This window comes from Odontesthes bonariensis, chromosome 11 (genome assembly GCF_027942865.1).
Source record: "Odontesthes bonariensis isolate fOdoBon6 chromosome 11, fOdoBon6.hap1, whole genome shotgun sequence".
Classification (NCBI taxonomy): Eukaryota; Metazoa; Chordata; class Actinopteri; order Atheriniformes; family Atherinopsidae; genus Odontesthes; species Odontesthes bonariensis.
In genome coordinates, this window is record NC_134516.1 from 26,414,724 (window position 1) to 26,435,392 (window position 20,669).

General features: G+C 42.7%; 4 non-coding genes across 4 annotated transcripts; 3 read left to right on the forward strand and 1 right to left on the reverse strand.

The window, feature by feature from the left end:
- Positions 1-574: 574 nt before the first annotated feature.
- Positions 575-657, forward strand: trnas-uga (transfer RNA serine (anticodon UGA)). The gene has a single exon. It is a non-coding gene; the product is annotated as a tRNA-Ser (tRNA).
- A 303-nt stretch (positions 658-960) lies between these two features.
- On the forward strand, positions 961-1,042 carry trnas-uga (transfer RNA serine (anticodon UGA)). Its single transcript has one exon. It is a non-coding gene; the product is annotated as a tRNA-Ser (tRNA).
- A 304-nt stretch (positions 1,043-1,346) lies between these two features.
- trnas-aga (transfer RNA serine (anticodon AGA)) lies at positions 1,347-1,428 on the forward strand. The gene has a single exon. It is a non-coding gene; the product is annotated as a tRNA-Ser (tRNA).
- A 2,948-nt stretch (positions 1,429-4,376) lies between these two features.
- trnav-aac (transfer RNA valine (anticodon AAC)) lies at positions 4,377-4,449 on the reverse strand. The gene has a single exon. It is a non-coding gene; the product is annotated as a tRNA-Val (tRNA).
- Between the last annotated feature and the right edge of the window lie 16,220 nt (positions 4,450-20,669).

Here is a 20,669-nt window from a genome sequence, read left to right on the forward strand (position 1 = left end):
GCACTACTTACGCATTCAGGCGGTCAGCAATGGTTTCCCACGCTTGTTCCCTTTGTTTTTTAACTGTGGCAGTATTTCCTTTTTGTTTTATTTTCTCCGTCACCTCTTCATATACTTCCATTAATAATTATTGCTCAGCTGGGGAGAAATACGCCGCCCTTGTTGCCATGGTGAATCATTGAATCTATGATCGATCGTGGGGTCTATTTAAGAAGCAGCACTTATCCAGGATCGCTTTCAGCTGGCTTAATGAATCCGTGTCTGCTCATCCTGGATTGGCCTTTGTGCTACCAACTAAGCCTGGGCGCCCATGTTTTGGATTACTTGAACCTGGCTAAGTAATTCATCCTGGATGTCTAAATCCTACTTTTGTGCAACGCGCCCCTGCACAGATTGATCTCTAAAGACACAACTCCTTCCTCTCACATATTTCGAAGACTGACCATTTCTAACAAACAAACAAAAAAGCTTTTTCTTGATCGTCATATCTTAGGTCTCTCTCAGGAGTTGAAGTCCTTCATGAAAATGATGATTTGTAACCATTGAATATCAAAGATGAACATACATGTATGTCGTTGTCGTGGCCGAGAGGTTAAGGTGGATGGATTTGAAATCCATTGGGGTCTCCCCGCGCAGGTTTGAGTCCTGCTGACAACGATAACTTTATTGACTCAGGGTTGCGAAAAGTTAACATGGAAAGAACCACAAGTTCTTTGACCATTTGATGAAACAAAACAGAGGGCAGATGTGTCTTTTATCACATGAACTCCTGCACAGATTGATCTCTGAAGACACAGCTCCTTCCTCTGACCCATTTTGAAATATTGACCATTTCTAACAAACAAACAAAAAAGCTTTTTCTTGTTAGCCATAACTTAGGTCTGTCTCAGGAGTTGAATTCCTTCATGAAAATGATAATTTGTAACCGTTGAATGTCAAAGGTGAACAGGAGTGTATGTCGTTGTCGTGGCCGAGAGGTTAAGGCGATGGATTTGAAATCCATTGGTGTCTCCCCGCGTAGGTTCAAATCCTGCCGACAAAGATAACATTATTGACTCAGGGTTGCGAAAAGTTAACCTGGAAAGAACCACAAGTTCCTTGGACCATTTGATTAAACAAAACAAAGACCAGATAGCATTTTGATCACATGAACTCCTGCACAGATTGATCTCTGAAGACACAACTCCTTCCTCTGACCCATTTCGAAAGATTGACCATTTCTAACAAACAAACAAAAAAGCTTTTCCTTTATCGTCATAACTTAGGTCTGTCTCAGGAGTTGAAGTCCTTCATGAAAATGATGATTTGTAACCGTTGAATGTCAAAGATGAACATACATGTATGTCGTTGTCGTGGCCGAGAGGTTAAGGCGATGGATTAGAAATCCATTGGGGTCTCCCCGCGCAGGTTAGAGTCCTGCCGACAACGATAACATTATTGACTCAGGGTTGCTTAAAGTTAACCCCGGAAAGAAGCACAAGTTCTTTGACCATTTGATGAAACGAAACAGAGGGCAGACATGTCTTTGATCACATGAACTCTTTCACAGATTGATCTCTGAAGACACAACTCCTTCCTCTGACCCATTTTGAAAGATTGACCATTTCTAACAAACAAACAAAAAAGCTTTTTCTTGATCGTCATATCTTAGGTCTCTCTCAGGAGTTGAAGTCCTTCATGAAAATGATGATTTGTAACCGATGAATGTCAAAGGTGAACATACATGTATGTCGTTGTCGTGGCCGAGAGGTTAAGGCGATGGATTAGAAATCCATTGGGGTGTCCCTGCGTAGGTTTAAATCCTGCCGACAACAATAACACTATTGACTCAGGGTTGCGAAAAGTTAACTTCAGACTTTTGCTGCACAACGCCTCTTGGTGTAAAATGCAGTGAAAGTTCCAGAATACCTGGTCTGGGTTAGCCTCTCGTACCTTTTCTCTCAACTTGACGACAACTCCGGCCTTTCTTCCTACCATGGAAGGTGCACCATCCGTAGCCACACTGATAGCGCGACTCCAGTCCACCTCCAGATTGTCAAGGGCCCCGACAAGGCTAACAAACACGTCGTTAGCCTTAGTCGTGTCTGTCATGGGTACCACGGAAACAAACTCCTCCGTGACATTCAAGGCAGCATCCACTCCGCGAATAAATATCGCCAACTGAGCCGTATCAGTCACATCAGTGCTCTCGTCAAGAGCAATGGAGAACGCGACGAAGGATTTAATCTTTTCTTTAAGTTGGCTATGCAAGTCGCTGGAGAGCTCTTCCACTCTCTCGGTCACTGTTGGTCGGGATAAGCTGATGTTCGCGAGAGCTTGTCGATTTTCTGAACACACTAGCTCGGCTGCCTTTATCATGCACGTCCTCACGAATTCGCCCTCAGAGAAAGGCTTGGAAGCTTTGGCTATCTCCCATGCGATGACATAGCTCGCCTTCACTGCCCATAAACATGAAATAAAATGTTAAGTTAGTATTGAGAATGAGGAGTCACGGTCGGCCATGTTGGCAGGAGACGCTGTTGGTTGCCAGGGGCAACGCCATCAGAACTTAACGGAGGCGCGCCGAGACAGAAATCCCCATTCGAAAACAGCTGCAGTTAACGTAAAAATAAGAATTTGAGAAGATATACAATTAAAACGAACCTTCATATGTCTCTCGGCATTTCGAGAAAGCCGCTTGCTGTTTTTGGAGGGATGAGGCTAGCTCGTTTAGCTTTTGTGTCCTACGTTGCCCTGTGTAGTCGTTGTACTTCTCCTGATGGGTCTCGTAATGTCGTCTGATGTTGTACTCCTTTGGCACAGCCACTTGTTGCGAACAAATTAAACACACTGGTTTGCCCCTCACTTCCCAAAAGAAATACTTTTCTTTCCATCTCTCCTGAAAGATTCTACATTCAGAGTCAACCTTCCGCTTTTTAGACAACATCCTTCCTGACTGATGTCGCGCGACTCGTCAGTTAGAACCTTGGACAGTGCACGCGCTGCCGGTCTCTGTTGCAGCGCGTGCACTGGTCTCTGTCCAAGGTACTGAGACCGGCACGAGCGAGGGACAAACTGTTGGATTACGTGGAAATTAATTAAATGAATATTATACTTAAAACCATTAACACTCTGGGGTCTAATGCCCACCGGTGGGCATTTTTGACACATCTCCAAAAACACATCTGTAACTCTGTGAGTTTTTGTCATTCTAACATATAAGTGACACCATTAAAAACCTTGAAACTTCTAGTTTTCAAATATATATATTTTAAAAATAAATTATATAGCTGGCCCTTTTTAAAGAGAGTGAACAGAAATCTTTGGATTTTCTGTAGTCGCAGACTGCAGCAGCTTCCTCTGCCACACCTATTGCTATTCACATGTAAAGTACCAGGTGATTGAGTGGCTATTCACAGGTGAGAACACGCCCCATTCAGCCAGCATGTGGGGGAAGGCAGCAATGTCCTGCCAGTGACAGACAATTATCACATGGAGAGTGACAGGGGGGTGGGGGGAATCAGGGGTGTTACGCACCCATCTAACTAGTATTCAACTAACAGAGACACTGACTGGAGTTACAAAAACTTTTTTACAGTTTGTGTGAAAACAACAAAACATATCTGACTGCACTTTTTACTTTTATGCAGCCAACACTTTTGTTTACAAGGTTCAACCTTCAAAAGTCTTGGCTAGATTTATTTATAGTGCGTTTTCTTGCACTGTTTGAAGACTTCTAAAACTTGTTTTTTTGTACAGTTGTGTTTCCCCTCAATTGAAATAAAACTTGTTTGTATTACATTCACTCACTCTCATATTGTTTTTTGTTAGGCTTTTCAGAATACAACCATATGTGTCACTTTTGCATAGATGTTTACAGTTGCTTGAAATACTTGAAAATGTCAAGGTGATGACAACTGCCTCAAAGTCTCTGAAAAGGCCTTGGACACAATGGGATTAAGGATCAAAAAACAAAAGTAGATTTGAATTTGTTGATAATAGTATTATTTATTTTAAAAAAAACAAAAAACTTCTCAACCACTGATGTAACCGGGCCGGTTGTGATGTCCATTCGGGCCGGTTCCAGCCCGCGAGCCGTTACCATGGCATCAGTGCCATAGACCAATTCTAACTTGTTTAAAGAGGTAAAATATGTCTCCTTTAATACTCATAAAAGCTGCCATTTTCGCTCAGCAGCTAGGGATTCGCCAAAGTCCGTTTCACACCATAGCATCAGAAAATATTTTGAAAACCTGAAAAAATTGACTTTACATGTCAAGAATAGCAGATGAGGCTCCCCTCCTATCCATAATTATGAATATGTTGATGTTGCTATCATTAACGTGCAGTCATACATCTTCACACAAGGGTGAAATAAATAAAGGAGGAGCAAGTAATGTTTCCGCTCAGTTTCGAACTGAGGACCTTTCGCGTGTTAGGCGAACGTGATAACCACTACACTACGGAAACTGAAGCCATGCCTATTCACTAGTGTTCCAGAAGCAAAAGAATGAGGTAAGTTTTCCCAAATTTTGTTGCTAGCGGAAAGAGTTTGTGGAGTCGCAACAAATTGAGTCAGAAGTGGGATTGTAACACACTCCTCTGGGAGAGCATGGATAAATAGAAGCATCGTAAATGAACATGCAAGAAGAAACCAAAAAAGATTCAACTAGCAACACAGAGGTGTGACATCACATACCACAGATCCTCTCAGCTGGAATCGTGCACTCTGGTGTCCTTTCACAACTGACTAGCCTACTCAACTCATCTTCTTTCCAGAACACAACCATGACAGCACACACCTGAAGGTTCCACCGAGATTTGGACTCGGATCACTGGATTCAGAGTCCAGAGTGCTGACCTTTACACCATGGAACCCCTTCCACAGTCGATTTACTCTCTCAGTCATGCAAATGCTTGACAATTCGCTGGTCAAAGGTTAGAATCCGCCTGTCAAGCGGAGGAACAGGATTCGATTCCTTGATGGAAGGTTGGCATGTGATTGCTGCTGCTTGTGCTTTTTTGTTTGTGTGTTTGTTCTCTGCTTGTCTGCTTACAGGTGCTCCTGGTGCCTCTAAGGCTGGATTCCCCACAAAAGCCTTGGATTGTCTTCAGTTTTGTTTTTACAGGTGTAGCAGCTGGTTGTCTGATTTTTCATTGTTTTCTATGTTTGTCTCTTCATATTTCTGTTCCTTTTTTTCCCTTCTTCGCTCTCCCTCTCTCTCTGTCCCCCGGTCCGGTTCGGCACTATCACACTATCACATCATGTTTAGTATTGTAACAAAAATAAATAAATAAATAAGGAGTTGATGGGCATCAAGGGGAGCTTTACATTCATAAAGCTTCCCTTGGTATAGCAAATGTGTTTGGCATAAACGGTATTCAGATTACAATTCTGCTGCCATAATGCTGGACAGGACTCGGGGTTTAAAAAAAAAAAAAAAGAAGTGAGTGCTCATCAAACACAGCTCCAAAGCAGTCCCCAGGTCAGAGCCAGCCTTCTTTAGCAGTTTGCTCAGTTTCTTTGAGTCGCTGGCTCTGATGCTGCTGCCACAGCAGATGCTGCTGAAGAAAGATGCACTCTGCACCACAGACTTATAAGAGATATGCAACAGGTAAACTCCCAGGTGTTCCTCAGCCACCTCTTCTCCTGGGATGGAGACGCTGTTTGGCTTATTGGTGCTCCTCCTAAAATCAGCAGCTGAGGTAATTATTCCCACACCAGGCCACACAGTGGCTGCCCACCTCCCTGCCTCTTGTCCTTCCTTCCCTGGTTACCTGTCAGATTTTATTACTCATTTTAAAAGCTTTGAATAGTTGGACGGTTGCCTCTGTCTATGATCTGTGAACTCCTTACTCCCCTGATTGCTGCTCACACGGCCCACTGTTTAATATAACTGACCTGTTCATTAGATGGAAATGAATCCCTGCATACTCCTAAAAATCACTTTATTTTGAGGCTTTTTCTTCAAATTAAAACCCCACTTTCATAATTACTCGGGACTCTTTGCAAAATGCAAATAAAGCCAGAAAGATATGATCTTAGAACTATTAAAAAGTTCTATCTAATTAGAAATAGTGCAAGTTCGGTGCCATCTGTTGGTTTCCTTAGCGAGGAAATAGTTTTTGAATTGTTCTGTATGAATGAATTGGATTCATTCTGAATTCATTCTGAACAGTATTATAATTACAATGAATTGAACTCCAATTGGCCTGAATTGGACTTTATCACTGAAGTGCCCTGAGATGACATTTGTTGTAATTGTAATAGTTTATTTTGGCAACATTTTAAACAAACTGACATTATTCTGTCTTGGGAAACACTGCTGGTGGAAAACATGATACTGGCTGCTGAAAAACTGGCAGAAGTGGACCTTCCAACGTGACAGTGAGGAAGTAATCAGCTGAAGTCGTCCAGAGATTAACAGAGAACACAAATCAACATTCTGGAATCCGGACTTCACTTCCATCCAGAATCTGTGGTTGGAACCACAGACCAGAAGAGACAGAACAGAAGCCTTCACAAAGCTGTGATGTCATCACTGTAGTGACATCACAAGCGATGTCATCTCTGATCTTGTTTGACATCACAAAGTTTATACAGGCCAGACATTTTCACTGCTTTTTCACAGTTGGTCAGGAGTTTATCTGAAGAAACACGTCCAGTTTCTGAAGCATATTTGAAAGTCACAGCAAACGGTTTTCACATCGCCTAAAAAACACTTAATTATTATCTTAAATAGTCATTTTAACAAGCACTTAGAAACAACGCTTACTGTTTCCCTTCCTTAAAGCTATGGTAGGTAATCCTAAAGAGCTAGCAAGAGAGCTAGCAAGATTCGAAAGTGTCCCCTCCTCTAAGCTCCATCCCCCCCCCCCCCATTCCGTCAGTGCTTCATCCAAAGCCGGTAGAACCGCATGCGCACATGGAGCAGGGAGCCGGCAGAGGGGGGCGTAGGCAGAAAGCAGAGGCATCTGATTGGTTTTTTGTAGGCGACCAATCCGAGACGCTGATCTCAGATTGGTCAGCTTTTTCTCAGTCCTGCAGCTGCCACAGAGGTCTGATTATTTTTGTCCCTTTTTCTAAATACATCTTGTATAGATTTCTCTCAGGATAGACGGACCATTTCACCCAGTATTACAAAATGTGTTTCTGAACAGGATTACCAACCATGTCTTTAAGAACGGCTTCCTGACAGCCACCCTTCCATGGAGCCCATCTCTGATGAGGCTCGGGCCAACAGCCGATGGATCAGCTGAAGGTCCAGATGCATCTCTCAGCTCCTGTGTCAGGTCTTTGCTGGATTTTTTCTTCTTTCTTCAGGACATCACTTTACGCGTCCAGTACCCGTCCGCCCTGAAGGAGCACCAGGAGAACCTCGTGGAAATGAGGGACCTCATGAAATGTGACGACTGCGGGAAGGAATTCAAGAGCATGACGATGCTCAACGTGCACCAGAGGATTCACGAGCCGCTGTACTGAGTTACATTCATCAGCCGCTTCAGTCAGATTGCCAAACACCTTATTGTCCTTTATGAAACACTTAGGTTGATCTGGTGATCAAGGCTTATTCACCATTACATTATTTAGGATGTTCCATGGGCGCTTCATATTATTTTGATTTATTTGTAACATTTTATCATAATGTTGCTTCTTTGCTTGCCTCAACATGTTGGTCAGCCTGTTTTTGTGCATCTCAGCGTTTTTCAGCAACCTCTGTTCTAGTTTTGATGAAGTCTCCATAAAGTTTATTTTTCTTCTTACATGCATTTTTTAATGCCTTTGTTATCCGAGGTTTCTCAGCATAACTATGCTTATGTGAACATAAACCTGTTGGACAGTGTTTATCATAGAGAGATAAATAACAGTTGAAGAATGAATTGTCTGCAGTGTTTACTTCATCTGTATGAAACTTATTCCACTCTTGTTTTAAAGCTCATTTCTGAAGCATTAATTGCTTTAACAGTCCTTACCCTTTCATATCTACGCTTTTCTGTTTTCTTCCTCTGTAGTTGATCATTAAATGTTGCAAATACAGCTAAATGATCACTTACATCACTTATTACCAAACCACTATTTATACCAGTGTCCAAGGAATGTGTAAAAATGTTGTCAGTTAATGTTGCACTATCTGTGGCTCCTCTGCTCGGCTTTGTGATCAGTGGATACAAGCCTCTACCGTATAACGCAGCCAAGAAATCCCAAGTTTGTTTAGGAGTATGTACCTTTAAGAGGTCAGTGTTGAAATCACCACAGATCACAAGTGTTTTATTATCTGCTATAATTGTCTGTTCCAACGCTTCAGTCTTGTGCCTCTTGTTTAAAACTTAATAACAATTGCAGGCTTGGATTTGTTATCCTTTCATGCAAAAGTGCAGCAAGCTGATATCTGTTGATTTTCAAGATGAATGTTCTTACTTGCCTTGAAGTGAACCACTTGTTCATTTACATCCTCCACTCAACCTGATAGCCATTAAATACTGTGTCTTCTGAGCTTGTTTGGTGGTTCAACAACAAAACAAATGTAATGAAGTTTTAAAACTGCAGCGAAAGAGATGGAATAAATGGAGATCTGACACATTACGAACTACAGGACAGTTAGGATTAGCTGTTGTTTGCATGGAGATAAAACAGGTTTTAAAGGTGTTGCAGCTAACATTCAGAAACACTTGGTGTAACTCCAGAGCACCAGAGCCTCTGACCAAAAGAGAAACTAATATAAACTTATTTACCTGAAGAACTTCAGCAGCTCATAAGGCCCTTTATCTGGAGAGTGGGTGACTCTGGTCTTATCTGGCTCTTTGCTAGAGGCCTTTTAGGCCAGAGGATGTGAGCTCTTAGGATTACCATGACCTGGATGAGTGAGAATCTTCACCAACATGCTGTGTGTGCTGATGCTAACTGTAAAGATGTGAAGCTCAGACAGGAGAGCTGCTTGTTGTATGAGGACACAGTGTGTGTCTTATATGGAGGTGGAAGCCTGGCTCAAATATAGAAATCATTTCTTTGTATGTTACTTATTTAAATGTGTCCTCTCAGTGGCTGTGAAGTACTGTCAGTAATACTGAGCGGGACTCTGCATTGATGAAGATGTGTCTCTCTCTGGTGGCGAATAGAGGAACTGCATGATGTCAGTTTGATGAAGCGTTCGACTAAAGGAGGAAGTGAAAGTCTTCCAGTGGTTCCTGCAGAATCCTGACTTACTGGATGGTTTCCTGCCATGAAAAAGCTCCGTCTGCAGAAGACGAGCAGAACGGAGCCAGCGGGCCTGATGCTGCAGATGTGCTGAACACCACAGATGCAATGGTTGGGACAAAGATGGTTGGAGAGAAGACACAGAGGAGTGAAGGCCAGCTGTAGAGAGAAAAGCACCTCCAGATCTGCTGTCTGATGCTGATATCAGTGAAAATGGGCTTCTTCTTCTCCTGTCTGATGATGTGCTCAGTAATTTCAGTGATACATCCCTCAGGTTCAGGCTTGGTTGGTCTGGTGAACACCTTTACTTTCTCTCACAGCCTGCTGTGTTTTTCACTGACTGATTCCATCTGAGTTATGAAGGCAAAACAGGAAACTATGAAAAGATGAGAAAAACATCTGGATTGGACTGATGTGTGTGTGTCCCGTTACTTTAGAAAGCCTGAACTTATAAAGGTTCCTATGGTGACCATGTGTTCTGATAGTGTTGTATGAGTTTTATAAACTCTGAGGTGTCAAACAGAAGCTGTGAACATTACAAGTGTCGCTGCTGCCTCCAGAACCACTTCCGCTACACCGGCTTCAGGAGCCAGTAGGAACTTTGTCCGTCTCTGACGTCATAAGTAATAACCAATGGGAGAGCAGCTGAGCGTTTGGAACAAGCCCCGCCCCCTCGCTGGCTGCTTCTGCCGGGGTGAAGCACAGAGATAAATCCTCGTTCCCTCTGTTAAAGACACCTTTATGCCCACTGAATCCAGTCTGAGGAGAACTCTGAAATGTTTCAGCTAACAGGAAAGTTGTCCACAAGAACAAACACAAGAGGCTCCATGTTTTTAAGTGTATACAGTAGAAAGTTTTCAGCTGTTTGGAGGAGCAGACAGGAGTCCAGCAGTTGAGGAGTGAACCCCAAAAAACTGATTCAACACGCCTAAAAAGACAACATTTAGAAACTCAAGTGTCCGCTACATTTGGGATGTTTCCTCTGCTGTACTGACACCTTCGCTCTCAGAGAAAAGCCCACATTCCTCATTTAGGCTCCCTGGACACCACAGCTGCTGGTCTGTTTTCTCTGTGTGAGTCTGGTGTTTAACATGTTAGTTAAAACATCAAAGCCACACATTAAAGCAATACTATGTAACATTTCTACCTTAAAATAACAGCTTGAAAAAAATTGTGCGGCTAGAATGAGTTTTAATATTACGATTGGCCTGTCTCCTATGCCCTTCGGAGGTCTGAGTTGGAAAAACTGCGCTATGTAACTTTGCTGGAGCGGCCCGGTAGCGGCCCGGGAGCTGAGCGGAAGTTCTTTGACTTGCTTTCTGGCACACCTACCGCAAAAACAAATAGACCCCTCTCCTGCTCCCAGGTACATTTGATTACTCTTACCTTCTCGGTCGACATAGCTTGCACCTTCTGACTCCTCGCCGGTTCGTCAACAAACGTGAAACGTGAAAGCGAAAGGGTGTTGTATTTACGACAGTGTAACCGTACATTACCTCCAAGCCTGTAGGGGGAGCTCCATAATGGGCTTTTTGAGAAGTTACATTGCATTGCTTTAACGCGGACACTAAAAGATGGAGGCAGCGGTAGAACAACAGCAACAGGGTTCGGTAAAGTTTGACACATATTGACAGATTTGCACTTGCTGAATAAATACCTCCAAAATAAAGCGTTGTTCCAGATCAAATCACACCTCTCTCCATCAGATAAACATTTGAATCCAAATAAGCTGTCCTTGTATGGCGTGATCTTTGTGCCACCAGGTTGAGCGCGCAGTGACACTGATTTGAGGGCACAGATCTATCTGAAGGAACAATAATTTTAAGCGTGTGCGTATGAATCTCACACACGCTTGCTCATAGGTGCTCGGACACGCGCTCAACTCTGACAAACTGCTCGCTAGAAAGGCTCACTCTGCTCGCTCGCGGCTCTGTCTCTGCGCTCGCAACTCTGTTAGTTGTATGTAAATGAGCCACACCACCAGCCAATCAGTGCAGAGTCTGCAGACTCAATTGAACTTCTACCATCACCCTAAAGGAATTAAACTAGATGTTATATATTTTTTGTCAAACCAGTAACCATTACAGATTAAACCAATGACACAATTGATCAGTTTAAAGTTTAAAAAACCCACTGTGGGTCAGCTGCTATAGTTCATAACTTACTAGGTAAAAACAACCACTTCAATAATTCAAACATTTAATAATAATTTCCTAAGCTGGTGTAGTTTTATTTTTCTACCGTTTTAGATTTTGATCAAATCAAATTTATTTGTAGCACATTTCATGAACTTCTCCATCAGCTGATTCATACTTCACACAGTGTAATCTTCCTGGTTTCACAGCTGTGTTCGCTTCAGTTAAGCTCCTCCCACATAACAAACGTGGCCTCCTGTTGGTTCACAGGATCAGAGAAGGTCACACCTTGCAGTGACACACCTCCCTGCATCTCTTCATATCTGGGACTACACAGTGAGATACTGTAACTGAGAGCCTGAGTTCTACAGCATGACCTCTATCAGACATCGGCTCCTCAGCTTATTGGTGCTTGCTCACTGGATCAAAGGTAAAGTAGTATGTTATCAGCAGATTCATTTCAGCAGTTAGATGGTGTCTGCACCGGTGAAACCGTTAACTGGTAAAATGCTCATTTGTGGTAACTCTCTCTGTTGTGCTCACAGGTCATGTTGATGGAAGTGATGTCTACCAGACTCCCATACTGTGGGAGCAGCAGGGTGAAAATGCAACAATACACTGTAACCACACAAAGGGTGGAGGCTATCACCAGATGTACTGGTACAGACAGCTGCCTGGAGAAACTATGAAACTTACCGTGTTCACAGCTACAGGTAAAACAGATCACGACTTTGGAGAATTCAGCAAAGACAAATGCTCAGCCACCAAGACTGAAGCTGAGAGAGGAACATTCACAGTAAAGAAACTGCAGCCAGAAGATAAAGGCTGGTATTTCTGTGCTGTGAGTCAACACAGTGATCCAAACACATGTGAACACTGAACAGAAACCTCTGCACCCTGTTCCCATCTGTATTTATCTGCTCTCCTGTAGGGGGAGCTCAAGTACAAGCTGACAATGTCTCACAGTCATGTGACGCTCCCATATGCAAGCCTTCATATCTGTGCTGTGATGTCAGAGCTGCCATCACACACACTGACAGTGACTGTGGTCTCCAAGTTCAGTCTTCTCCCAACACAATAATGATCCCAGCTGCTCTGATCAAACTCTCTGCAGCTCTGCTCTGTATTGCAGGTACTTTATGCACATGATGATGCTGAGGACTGAAAGGAGAAGAAGTTCTCTTCTCTTTTAATTCATAATCAGAATTTCATCTTGTTCTTTTTCATTTGCACACAGAAGAGTTGTTGGAGCTTCTGTAACACAATGTGACTTTGACTCCTGCAGGTCTAACTGACGGGAGTGATGTGAGCCAGACTCTTCTGCTGTGGAAGAACGAGGGCCAGTCTGCCACGATGAACTGCAGCCACACTAAGGGCGCTGCTTACTTCCTGATGTACTGGTACCAACAGCTGCCAGGGGAGGGGATGAGGCAGATAGTTTTCACCACTCCATCTCCTCCACATAGATATGAAAGTGGCTTCAATGAGGACAAATTTCCTTGTTTGCTCCATAAAACTTGTTTGACAAAGGAAGCCTCCAGTTGGAGTTCCATCAGACGTACTTTAAACAAGACAAAACCAAATGTATAGTCTGGTATCAAGTGTAAGAGACAGAAAAAGTGGGAGGATTGTAAATTGGCTCCCCACACTGTGGAAAGATTTAAGAGTCTGGATTCATCATACAGTCAGTTAAGAATCCCACCCCAACCTCATGCACTTTCCACCATTTTCCCCAAAGAATGTGCATAAAGTTGAAGTGCATGTCCTACTGAGGTATCCACACGACTATTTGAGATCATTTCTTATTCTTTGGAAGACAGTCCAGGAAATGTTTTCAATCGCTGAAGGAGTCTGTTCAGAATCACACCCAAACTTAACAGGACTTTCCACCATGTTCTCAAAAAAAAGTGGATAACGGTGAGCTTGCCGTTCAGCTCACACGAGGAAGATCTGCAGGTCATGAAACTACCCCAACAAGAAGCACTTATTATAATGAGGAACAGCTCAGTGTTTCTATTAGGGCACTTATCATGACAAAGTCTCGCTTCTGATAGAAAATAAGTGTCATTCTAATCGTGACCACAATATTGATCTTCTATTTGACTTGGAAAATCACGTCATCCCTGGAAGTAATCCAGTTTGTTTTCAAAGGTTCAGATCTTGTACATTTTCACTACCAAGACAACCCCAAAGAGAAGCACTTTTGAGCACAAGAATCAGGAGTGACTCCTTTGAGGTGATCTGAGAGTGATTTGCCCCCAAAAATTAGGCTTCACATTTATGCAGTGGATGTGGTCTGTCCCAGAGTGTTGCATTCTTTCACTTCAAAGCCATGTAAATGCTCAAATTAGGTAGAAATTAAATAGAAATTTCTTGCAAACACATTTTTAGCAATAGTTCATATTTTGTAGTAGGATATTTGAATGAGAGCCGTCTGCAAGATTACCCCAACAAGTACCACTTACTTTTTGAAGAAATGTAGTCAGTGCCTGTGTTAAGGTAATGTTGGGGACAAATTCAAGAAAGAACAGTCATGTCTTATTGAAGAAAATCTCACAAGCGAAACAACCCCAAAAGAGAAGCACTTATGAAATCAAGAACCATCAGTGTGTCTGTTTGAGGTGGTCTCCATGTGATACACTCATCTGCTAGCTTCAGTTACAGTCAATAGCATTTGTCGTGTACAATCGCCCAAACCAGAAGCACTTCCTGAACTCAAACACAAGTCAGCACAGACAATGAATCAGATTTTTTTCTTACATGAATTTCTCCTGGGTCCAGTTGATGCTTTCTTGTGTCCTCCACGTTGCGTTTCCCACTGGGTGAGTGTGTTGAACAGAGTTGCCCATTTTATATGCCCAGTGTTTGTGGTTCCAACAAACTCCACCTTCCTTTTCCACAAGGTTTCTATGGTCCAGGCATTGGGCCATTAAACAACCATTCAAAGAAGAATCGTTTTGGAATGAATGCAGACATGAGGGCAGTTAGGTGTTGATGAGTGATCAATCAGCTTTCTGCAAGTTTGCTCCATGAAACTTGTTTGACAAAGGAAGCCTCCAGTTGGAGTTCCATCAAATGTACTTTAAACAAGACAAAACCAAATGTATAGTCTGGTATCAAGTGTAAGAGACAGAAAAAGTGGGTGGATTGTAAATTGGCTCCCCACACTGTGGAAAGATTTAAGAGTCTGGATTCATCATACAGTGAGGCAAGAATCCCACCCCAACCTCATGCACTTTCCACCATTTTCTCCAAAGAATGTGCATAAAGTTGAAGTGCATGTCCTACTGAGGAATCCACATGAATTTTCAAGAGTTTCCTACTATTTGGTTGACAGTCCTGGAATCTTGTCCAATAATTGAAGCAGTCAGTTAGTTAGTTAGTTAGAGCTTTATTTGTCCCCGTGGGGCAATTGTACTTGCATTACACTCGCTGGCACCAGACATGAGACACGATCAGGCATATCAAAAAACACACAAACATTGAACATAGAACACAAAACAGCTACTAGTACACACTACATTGGGTGGCTGGATAAACTACTGACCTCATTTAGTGCCTTTATCGCTTGGGGAATAAAAGAGAACTTTGACCTGTTTTTGGACAGGAGGGGGAGACAAAAACGACGTCCAGAGGGCAGGAGTTTAAAAGAGGAGGACAGTGGATGCTTATATTGAGCGATGATGTTGTCAGCCTTTTTAACAAGCCTCTCCCTATAAATACTCTCCATACTTGGCAGAGTGACACCAAGTAGTTTGCTAGCCGTAGTGACTGTCCTCCTGACCACCTTTTTTTGTGCCTCAGTGGCATTGCCAAACCAACAAATAATACAAAATGTTAAAACACTTTCAATAAAAGCAGAATAAAACATATGAAGCATCCGGTTGTCTACATTAAAAGCAAGCAGTTTCTTTAAAAAATACATTCTCTGCTGTGTCTTGGTGTGCAGTAGGTCAGTCCATGAGTCCCATTTCAGCTTACTGTCAAGCACAACACCAAGATATTTGTAGGTAGGGACAGCCTGAATGGTCTCTCCCATGACGACTGTGGCAGAGGGTGATTGTGACTTTCTAAAATCAATAGACATTACTTTCGTCTTTTTTGTGTTTAAAATCAGATTTGACCTCTTACACCAGTCTAAAAAGAAATCTAAAATTGGGCCGTGATCACTTTCTCCATCCTCAAGGAGGCTTACTAGAGCTGTATCATCTGCATATTTAATAAAATGCCTATTGGGGAAGGTGCTAGTGCATGCATTTGTATATAAAATAAATAGCAGGGGAGATAAAACACAACCTTGTGGGGAGCCCATAGATGTGGTAATAGAGTCAGAGAGGAGAGACCCAACTCTGACTCGCTGAGCTCTGCCAGTTAGGAAGTCCTTAATCCAGTGAATAAGACCGGTGTTGAGATTAAAATCATTGGCAAGTATGTCTAAAAGAGTCTTTGGTAGCATGGTATTAAAAGCAGAGGAAAAGTCCACAAATAAAATCTTAGCATGGGCCTTAGGTTTTTCAAGGTGCATGTGCAAAAGGTGCATTAATGTTAAAATTGCATCCTCCACCCCCCTGGAGGCTTGATATGCAAATTGCAGAGGATCCATGAGGTTGTGGGTTTTAAAAACAATGTGCTGCTTCACCAGGCGCTCCAAGCATTTCATGACCAGTGAGGTCAGTGCTATTGGACGGAAATCGTTGGGTTCTGAGGGTCTCTGAGTTTTTGGAACTGGTACAATTGTTGATGTTTTCCACAGGATAGGGACTTTGCAGAGGTTAAGAGAAGAATTAAAAATGTCAGTAAAAACAGGGGCTAGTTGTTCTGCACAGTGCTTTAGGACACTGCCACAGATGTTATCTGGACCAGGACTTTTCCGAGGATTGCTACGCCTAAAAATCTGAAGGACATCAGATTGCCTTATATTCCACTCAGATGCAGAAGGGGGAGGGGACAGTGATGGGGGGTCGACGGTGTCATTTCTGTCGCTTTCAAAGCGGCAGAAAAAGTTGTTCAGCTGATTGGCACTGTCTATGTCCTCACCTCCAAGCATGTCCAAGCAGTGTTTCCAGTCCAGGGAGGGTTTCCCCCTGCCCTTGTGTGGTACATCAGTCATTGTCTTAATTCCCTGCCATGCTTCCCGGGAGTTGCCTGACACCACGGTAGCTTCGATCTTTTTCCTGTAACTGTACTTGTCCAACTGTATTTGTCTTTTAATTTGTCTTTGTATATCCCTCTGGCCTATGTCATCGTGAGCCCAGTATGCTTTTTTCTTTTCCATTATAAGGTGCTTTAGTTTGTTGGACACCCACGGTTTGTCATTGGGGAACACTTTTCTGACTTTTGTGGGTATGATAGAGTCTGTGCAAAAATTGATGTAGTCAGATATGACCTCTACCTGCTCGTTTATATCGTCACAATTAAAAATCTCCCAGTTTGTACACTCAAAACACCCTTGCAGGAACATTATGCTGTCATTAACCCATGTCTTCAATATTTTTGTCTGAGGCTTCTCTCTCTCAAATACTCTCTGGTATACAGGGCGTAGGTAAACCACTTTATGGTCAGATGCCCCTAGTGGCGGGAGCAGGGATGAACGGTAGGCGTTTTTGACAGTTCCATAGCACAAGTCTAGAAATGCGTTTTTTCTAGAGGGACAGTCCACGTACTGATAGTATGTGCGTAAGCACTTTTTCAGTGGGCAATTATTAAAATCTCCAAGTATAAACTTCGGGGCGTCAGGGGAAAGTGCATCAAGTTTCTGGGTGAGATTAAAAATGGCATCTAAGGCCCTGTCAGCGTTGGCTTTGGGGTGAATGTATGCAACTGTGTAAAAAATCTGGGGAAACTCTCGTGGAAGATATGGAGGTCGCAGAGAGACACAGAGCAGTTCAATGTCGGGAGTGCACAGGCTCTCTCTCACCACCACAGTCTTACACCACTCGTCCCGAATGAGTAGACAGACACCGCCCCCGCGGATCTTCCCAGTAGTTGAAGGGTCCCGGTCAGTCCGGAGCACGGAAAAACCGCGGGGTCCCACCTCGCTGTCAGAGACGTTGCTGTCCAGCCACGTCTCTGTGATGGCCAGGATGCAGGCGCTCCGGTACTCGTTCAGGTAGCGGGTATTCGCTGTCAGCTCCTCCGTTTTTGCTCTCAGGGACTGGGCGTTGATCAGCAGGGTGATAGGAAGAGGGAGTTTGTTTCTCAGTCTTCTGAGTTTCTGCCGAATGCCTCCCTTAGATCCCCGTTTGTGTCTCGTCCGGATAGTCCATTTCTTTGGATTTCTTCTGAGGTAGTTTGGTAAGGAATCTATAATTAGTTTGTGATCTGAAGACGTATGATTGCGCAGAAGGAGAAGGAATTCCCTGCTATATTGTGTTACACCTGCCGCGCCGGTAACATGGCCATGGAAGTGGCCACGGGTGAGGCAAGTGTTTAGAAACACTATTAGCAGTCCAATCACACACCAATAAGCGAAGTCCATTGTAGCTTTAGTGTGAACAACGTGCAATGTAAAACACATCCATCCAAACAATGACTGACGAGTAAATAACTAAACAAACAGAACAAACGGTGCCAGACGCGAGAGATAGCAGGGCAGCCACAGTGCAGCGCCCTCTCCTTTTTACAATGAGATCTTTAAGATATCAGTCAGTTAAGAATCACACCCCAACTTCAAAGCACTTTCCACCATTTTCGCCAAAGAATGTGCATAAAGTTGAAGTGCATGTCCTACTGAAGAATCCACATGACTATTTGAGATCATTTCTTATTCTTTGGAAGACAGTCCAGGAAATGTCTTCAATCGCTGAAGGAGTCTGTTCAGAATCTCACCCAAACTTAACACGACTTTCCACCATGTTCTAAAAAAAAAGTGGATAAACTACCCCAACAAGAAGCACTTACTATAATGAGGAACAGCTCAGTTTTTCTATCAGGGCACTTATCATGACAAAGTCTCGCTTCTGATAGAAAATAAGTGTCATTCTAATCGTGGTCACAATATTGATCTTCTATTTGACTTGGAAAATCACATGTCATCCCTAGAAGTAATCCTGTTTGTCTCAAAGGTTCAGATCTTGTACATTTTCACTACCAAGACAACCCCAAAAAGAAGCACTTTTGAGCACAAGAATCAGGAGTGACTCCTTTGAGGTGATCTGAGAGTGATTTGCCCACAAAAATGAGGCTTCACATTTACGTAGTGGATGTGGTCTGTCCCAGAGTGTTGCACTCTTTCACTCCAAAGCCATGTAAATGCTCAAATTAGGTGGAAATTAAATAGAAATTCCTTGCAAATACATTTTTTATCTATTGTTAGATTCGGTTCTTTAATTGGAAGCTCAAGAATGGACCGGAGTAATTCAAGTGAAAATGAAGTGTTCATAGGAGGGTTTCACTTGACTTCACTTCTGTATTTTCTAAGCGCGCGAACCTAAGTGGTGGGCAACTGAAGCTGGATCCCATTGAAAACACTGTGTTTTGTCTGCCACTTTTTGCCCAAAATGCCTCAGTTTTGTGCCGTTTTTGGATGTAGCAATCGGTCTAACCGAGAGAAGGGAAAGGGTTACTATTGACAGGGTTGGGGAGTAACGGATTACATGTAACGGCGTTACGGTAAAAGGATACAAAATAAAAGTAACTGTAATCCGTTACAGTACAAGCAAAAACGATGTACTCAGATTACAGTTACATTCAGTGAGAATGGGGGTTACTTAACAGGATTACAATTTGTGCGAGGTTGCAGTGACAGAAGTACAGAGCGGCAGGGTCGGACTGGGGAAAAAAATCGGCCCTGGCAATTTTCCCCGGGACCAGCCCAGCCTCAGTATTAATTAGTATCTCCAATCTAATTAAATAAAAATAAAAAAACGAGCACAGACCGCTCATACAGTCAATGGCATGTACCCATAGAAAAAATACACACTCACACACACATCACACAACCTGACTATCGACTGCTAACAACCATGATCAGTAACCTACACAAACCCAGACACATAATGGCTCGGCGGCCAGCAATCGGATAAACCAATGAAGTGAATCAATCCTGTGAAAGAATGAAAACAAGTGAATGAAACCTGCACTCACCCATTATGAAGTTAACTCTGCCAGCCCCATAATCTTGCCCCTGCTCAACCAACTCCTTGACGTCGGGTATGGTTGGTAACGTTACGGCGGCTAGCATTAGCAACGAGGCTGCTAGGCTTGCTAAATCGGTAAGCATTAAGCATCAAGGCTACTGAAGAAAGCTAGTCTTTTTAGCTACGTTATATTATTATCTTTCTTCTCGGCTATAAGTTAACCTTTGTTTACGGCCACTGGCCCTAACCTGACGCGCTAGCTGTCAAATCACCTTGAAGTTTTCACCGGAAGTACTGGCGCGCACACACACAAGCAAGGGTGTGCAAAGAAAAATAAAATGTGATGTAAAAGTCTTACTTTGCTTATTTATTACTAAAGTAGAGCACTTCATTGTCATTGCACATGTATTAATGAAATGCAGTTTGGCATCTTATCAAGTGTAACGCGTGCATATTGTATAGCATGCAGTATTTAGAGATAAAATGCAGTTATTTACAGCTAGTGTAAGGAAAGATGGTTAATAGATATGTGCAGAATAGATCAATTACCTAGGGAAATGCATGTATGTGCAGAGAATGTATAATGTAGTTATGGCAGTACAATGAAAAGAAAAATAGCATGGTATAAATAAATGTGATAAATACAGATGGAATCATACAGATAATAGGCTACCATAAATAGGTAAAAGTAATCCAAAAGTAATCCAAAAGTAATTAGTTACATTACTTTTTTTAAGTAATCCAAAAAGTTACATTACAATTACATTTTAAACAAGGTAACTTGTAACTGTAACGGATTACATTTTTAAAGTAACTTACCCAACACTGACTATTGAGTACCTAAGGTTATCGCCCATAGAGGTGAGAAATTGAAAAAAAAAATAATAAAACAACGCCGCAAAAAGTGGATAGCTAACCTACGTTTACAGACTGGAGGTGCTGAATCTGCAAATGCTCGTGTCTGCTAAGAAATTCTGCTTAAGTGCTAACAGGGCACATTAGCTCCCAAGTTCTTTACAACAGAATCACTCTCTCTCTCTCTCTCTGCCTTGTGCATTAGGCTAACAAAGACACATTGGCCCTCATTTATCAAGCCGTCGTAGAAAGCATCGTTGATATGAGCGGAGAACTCGTCGTACGCAGAGGCTCAAGTGAGATTTACAGAACATGCGTACCACACCAATCCCATCGTAAGACCGAGCGGCTGTTGATAAATCCGGTGGCTGAAATCCATCGTAATGATCCTAACCACGCCTTCTACAATAGGCCGTACCTCTAGAA